This window comes from Physeter macrocephalus, chromosome 11, assembly GCF_002837175.3.
Source record: "Physeter macrocephalus isolate SW-GA chromosome 11, ASM283717v5, whole genome shotgun sequence".
In the NCBI taxonomy this organism is placed as follows: Eukaryota; Metazoa; Chordata; class Mammalia; order Artiodactyla; family Physeteridae; genus Physeter; species Physeter macrocephalus.
Genome location: NC_041224.1, coordinates 173,569,974 through 173,576,084, shown reverse-complemented (window position 1 = coordinate 173,576,084; position 6,111 = coordinate 173,569,974). Strand labels below are relative to the sequence as shown.

Below are 6,111 nucleotides of genomic sequence, written 5' to 3'. Positions count from 1 at the left end.
GCGGAGCGGCTGGGCCCGTGAGCCATGGCCGCTGCGCCTGCGCGTCCGGAGCCTGTGCTCCGCAACGGGAGAGGCCACAGCGGTGAGAGGCCCGCGTACCGCAAAAAAAAAAAAAAAAAAAAAAAGTTGTAACTTACCACGTTAAAATGTACAGTTCAGTGGTTTTGAGTATATTGACAAAGGTGTGACTCCATCACCACTAATTCCAGAACATTCCATCACCCCAAAAAGAAACCCCATACCCATTAGCAGTCACTCCCCATTCCTCCCTTCCCCCAGCCTCCAGCAACCGCCAATCTACTTCCTGTCTCTCTGGATTTGCCTACTCTGGACATTTCACGTAAACAGAATCACGCAAGTGTGACTTCTTCCGCTTGGCATCATCTTCTCACAGTTCATCCACATCGTAGCCTGTGTCAGTACTTCATTCCCTTTTTATGGCTGAATGATATTCCTTGTATGGATGGACATTTATTCATTCATTCATCATTTGTTCTTTCATTCTCATTCCATGAGGGTCAGGAGGGTGATGTTCTCAGAGGTGAGCAGAGGCTGTGATTGAGATGAACACGAGAAACTTCTGGGGGAAATGGGGTGGATACAGGCATTAGAGTAATTCACCAAGTGGTACATTTGTTTTATGTAATTGTCTGAAAGTTACAGTTTTACTTTAAAGATTTTCAAGTCCCCCAGCTCATCCGCATGCTCCACTCTGCCAGCCGTTTCAGTAAGTGGAGCTCGAGCACTGCCCAGACGGGAGGCTGTTCCTCACCCATCCATCAGCCCTGATGATGTGGGGCAGACACTGACCCATCAGCCATTGGGCTCATTACCAGCCTGACTGTGTCCCTCCACTACCAACCTTCTCACACAGGTAACCGCGCAGAGGCACCTCTTCAGCCATGCACAGAATGATTTCTGAGCTGCAGTCCCGGGGCTTGGTTTTGGCATGGAATCAGAAATCAGGTCTGAAGGGTGCTGCCATATTTTACCTCACACTTCCCTCGGAACACACTTCAGGATGTTGATTTTAAAAGTAAATGACGGGTCACATCAAAATGAGGCTTAGGGAGCCGGGCCACAGCGGAAAGCCATTCTGGGTGATTCAGATGCTGGCCTCTCATTCTGCTACTTCCTTGCACTGCATCCCCTGTCATCTCAGCCATGGGCAGGCCTTTCACCTGGGGACCCTCAACAGTCAGCGCAGGACAATGAAAGGAGGCCAAGCTTGTAAATTGTCATAGCAGGTGCCTGCGGCAGCTCAGCCTGCTGTTTTGGAAGACCACGGCCCGGGCAGCTTATAAACAATGGGAATTTACTTCTCCCAGTTCTGGAGGCTGGACATCTGAGATCAGCTGCCAGTGTGGTTGGGTTCTGGTGAGGACCCTCGTCTGGATGCAGATGGTCATTTTCTTTCTGTGTCCTCAGGCAACAGAAAGAAAGAGAGAAAGACAGAAAGCTCTGGGCTTCCCTGGTGGCACAGTGGTTGAGAATCTGCCTGCCAATGCAGGGGACACGGGTTCGAGCCCTGGTCTGGGAAGATCCCACAGGCCGCGGAGCAACTAGGCCCGTGAGCCACAACTACTGAGCCTGCGCGTCTGGAGCCTGTGCTCCGCAACAAGAGAGGCCGGGATAGTGAGAGGCCCGCGCACTACGATGAAGAGTGGCCCCCGCTTGCTGCAACTAGAGAAAGCCCTCGCACAGAAACGAAGACCCAACACAGCCAAAAATAAATAAATAAATTAAAAAAAAAAGATAGAAAGCTCTCATGTGTCTTTTTATAAGGGCACTAATCCCATTCATGAGGGCTCCACCCTTGTGGCTTAATCACCTCTCAAAGACCTAACACCATTGCCTTGGGGGGTTAGGATTTCAACATGTGAATTTGGAGGGGACACAAACATTCAGTCCATAATAAGAGGTGCTCAATAAATGTTGGGCAAGAAACTAAGCCTGCTGGCCCGGGCAGCAGGCGGTGAGGTCCGGGGCCCGTCACCCGGGGAAAAGCCTGACAACCTGTCTCCCAAGAGGCCTCCCTGGTCAAAAGGTTTCACAGTCTGGAGTCTAGTTCCCAACCTTAAGTGCTTAGAAACCAGATTTTTCCAGTGCTTAGCAGACATGCGTTCACGTAGTCCACAGGAGTGAAATGAGACCAGATGGGCAGTGTATGAATTCACTAACACACTGAGAAGTGTAACTCTTGGAGGGATGAGAACAGCCCCATCTAAGGGACCCCCTCTCCCCCTGCAATCAGACTGAGAAGGAACCAAAGGTAGCTGAGCTGATAAGAGGCTGAGCCTGAGGACCAGGACTTGAACCCAGGTGGTCTGTGCAGCTGTGTCCTCACCACATGCTACACTGACTCAGGCAAGTCCCTCAAAAATTAGCTTGGGATCTGTCCACTCATGGCCCCCGTGCCCATTTCTTGTTTTCCCGGGGCATGGGGGAGCCTTTCACTTAATCTCAGATGATCTCAAAACCACCCAAATTGGGGGCTTCCCCAAAATCACCCCCAGGAGGCTGACTCCATCTTCCCAGCTCTTCATTTCAGGGCTTGGTCCAAGCTGACTACCCTCAGCCAGCCAAAAAAAATAATAGTAATAAGAATTAAAAATAAAACAACCCCCCCCACCAGAATCCCCAAATATGCTGAGTTTGTTTTTGCTCTTCTGCTTGCAAGTGACAACAGGCTCAACCCAAATGGCTATACACAAACAAGAAAATACATTTGTTTGCATACCCGAAAGTCCAGGGATAGCTCCCACTTCAGGCCCAGCTGGTTCAGGGCTCAGATCATATTGCGAGGACTCACATTCTCTCCTTGCTTCAGTCTGTCTCCGCTGTGTTGGCTTCCACCTCTGGCTTCCTTCTCAGAGGCTCTGCTTTCATGATTGCAAGGTGACTGTTGCGGTCACGTCTCCTCTTGTTCATAAAGGGGGAGGGAATAACACAAGTCTGGGATGGGGTTCCTTTGGCTCTGCAGCCAGAACTGGGCCACATGCTCATCCTGAGCCCATTGCTGTCATCAGAGGGGGAACTGATGCCTGACTGGCCAGGCCTGGGTCACATGCACCCGGGAGCAGGGTGAAGTCTCTCCCACTGGAACCGAGTTGTTGGGATCCTTCAGAGAAAATCAGGGCTTTAACTGAGAACAGGGTCCATGGATGCTGAATGGCTCCAAACCACAAATGCTCACCACCGGTGCTTTGTACTCACCTCTGCTTTTTCTCACCACATTCCCCACACCTGTGTCCCCGCCTCTGATCCAACACTATCTAGCCCTGTCTTACACTCCTACTCACACTTCAAAACCCAGATCCTGCCTCCACCCAGCAGCCTTCCCTGATCACCAGTGTCCACGCATGCCCCTCCTCTGCACTCTGAAGGCACTTACCATCCATAATGCTCACAGGCCACGCAGCACGGGCTGTCTGGTCAAGGTCATTATCCTTTGGGCTGTATGCATTTTCTCTCCAACACAGTTCCCTGGGACTGGGATAGGTAAACTTCTTTGGTAAAGGAACAGGTAGTAAATATTTTAGGCTTTGTGGGCCGTATCATCTCTGTAACAACTACTCAGCTCTGCCGTTAGAGCACAAAGGCAACCAGAGGGGAGATGTAAATGAATGGGCATGGCTATGTTCCAATAAAACTCTATTTACAAAAACAGGTAGCAGGCCGGATTTGGCCTGGGGGCCATAGTTAGTGGACCCCTGCTCTAGGGCCTTAAGGACTAGACCTTGCCTTATTTGTTTTTGAATTTCTCACTCGGTCAGCACAGGGCTTGGTATACAGTGATCAACAGCCATTGCAGAGGATTGGACAACATTGTGATTCTATGATTTTCCTTTCTTTCTCTTAAAACAAGATACAAAAAGCTGTGAGCAGTGACTACACCCAAAGAGGAAACAGTGTTTGGTCCTGGTCCAATACCAAGAGCGAGATTCAGGGCGCCCTGGGAGATCCTCTTTCCCTGGCTCTTCCAGAGAAAGTCATGGACAAACAAAGCACTTGCTAGAAACTACTCCTCCACCTGGCACACCAATCATAAATAAATACACATGCGTGTATGAACGTGCATGTGTTTTTGTGGGTGCATTTGTGTACAAATCTGTGGGCACCCGGGTATGTGTGTACATGTCTATGCACGGGTACTTTTGTGTGTAAGACTTGCATACCACCTGCAAACAGGCACCTGTGTTGCAAAAGCCAGTCCCCTAACATGGCTGAATCCACGTCCTCCCTGGAGCCCCTGCCAAGGCCACCCGTCAGGGTGCATTTCTGCTGAATGCCCCTGGGCAGAGAGGGCCTGGGCCTGGCTGCTCTGTGGCTCCGTGCTAGGCGTCGTTTCGCTCTCCGTCTGTCTGCAGGGCCACGTGCCAGAGAAACAACTGAGGAAAACTGAGTGACTTTAGCAGAAGGATCACTGCCCTGTTTGTCCTCAAAAGCCAGTCTTGTCTTGAGTCGGAAACAGTGGGAGGGAGCAGCGGAGGAAGAGAGGGGCTGGTGGCCGGACGCCCGCTTTTGTGCCGGAGGAGGGGCTGGCAGGAACCCAGGCTCCGCCCCTCCCGCCCTGTGGGGTCCTGAGCAAGGTAAGCTGCTTCCCTGAGCCGCAGGCAGACATCTGGACGTTGAGAGTGACGCCGGCCGCTCAGGACCCTTGCGAGCGTGGAGGATGACGCGTGTGGGGTTCCTGGGACAAGATCTGCTCTCAGCAGTGGCAGCCAGCATTAATATTAGTAATACCATTTCTCTTATTCAGTATTAACATCAACAATACTAGTTATTATTTTTACACGTTATCTAAAATGCTTCACGCTTGCCAGCCTTGTCTGTGTGGTCACATTCTACTGGATTCTCCCATCTATCCCCATCGAGGGCCCGCCAGCTTCTGTCAGAGGGACAAAGCCTTCCTTAACCGTCCTCCGCAAACACCAACTCTTTCACGTAGTCTGCTTGAGTCTTCTGAGTCAAACTGGAGGGGTGGCCTCGTCCTCTTCTGAGAAACCATGTGGTTTAGTCGGGTTCAAATTCCTGCTCTGCCCCTTGCTAGCTGGATATCTAAGAGACTCAGCCTCTCCAAGCTTCTGTCGCCTTATCTGCAAAATGCCGGACACTTAACTCAACGGGGTCGCCAATGAGTTAATATGACCGTGCATGGTACCCTGCAGATGCCAAAAATAAAGGCTCATGTTCCAATCTTGTGGGGGCATTTATGATGCATGCTATATGAATTTGATTTTCACAACTAATGCAAATACTTCTCTGAGTCAGTGTTTTTTCTTTCTAAGAAGTCACACAACAGCACAGAAGATGAATTTCCATTTCCTCCTTCTGGTGGCTTGTATAGCTGTCTGTACCTTTGTGGGTCCTTGTTACTGTCTCCCCATCCTATTCGTGGCGCCATCATGGCTGCCCAGGTCAGGAGCCTCCATCAGGGCAGGAAGCGGGCAGGAATTAGGTCTTTGCCACAGTTGCTTAGAGTGTCCTGCAAGTGTACATTGAGAAACTATTATTTTTAGTTCTGAATGCAAAAACTATGATCAAGGTCTTTTTAACCTAAATTAGAGCAGATGTTTCATTAAAAAAAAATACACAGACTCACAAGCCATTAGGAAAACATGAGCAAGTGTTCATACCCCCTCAGCCTCCCTGGGCTCAGGAGGAACGGGTCACAAGTGTCCCCCTCCAGAGAAGAGGGGGCGTCATCCTTGCAGACACCGCGGGGAGCACGGGGTGCTGTCCACTGGTCCACTGGTCACTGCATTCAATGATCCAAAAATGTTTACTGGGCACCTACTGTATGCCAGGCTCTATTCTACATGTTGGTGAGACCCCCGGGATTTGCAGAGGGGTAGACAAGTCCACAGTGAACGTGGCATATTTTGAGGGGTGTCTCACCACCCCAGGGAGCTGGCCCCGGGCCTGCCTTTCAGCGGGGCTGGCTCTTCTCCAGAGGGGCCTGAGAGTGACTCATCCTTTTAAATTATGCTCCTCTGACACTGATCATGATCCTTCAAATACCACCTTGTGCCTAAATCCAAACACTGCCCATGAAGAAAGTGGCATCAGCCTGGTCTCCATTTTGTGCCAAATGGCCTCCAAGAATTT

At 50.5% G+C, this 6,111-nt stretch overlaps 1 long non-coding RNA gene across 1 annotated transcript; it reads right to left on the bottom strand.

Moving 5' to 3' along the window:
* Positions 1–308: 308 nt before the first annotated feature.
* LOC114487110 (uncharacterized) lies at positions 309–5,478 on the bottom strand. The gene is made up of 3 exons (XR_003681830.1): positions 3,395–5,478; positions 2,741–3,121; positions 309–580 (listed from the first exon to the last, which is right to left on the bottom strand). It is a non-coding gene; the product is annotated as an uncharacterized lncRNA (long non-coding RNA).
* Positions 5,479–6,111: the final 633 nt, after the last annotated feature.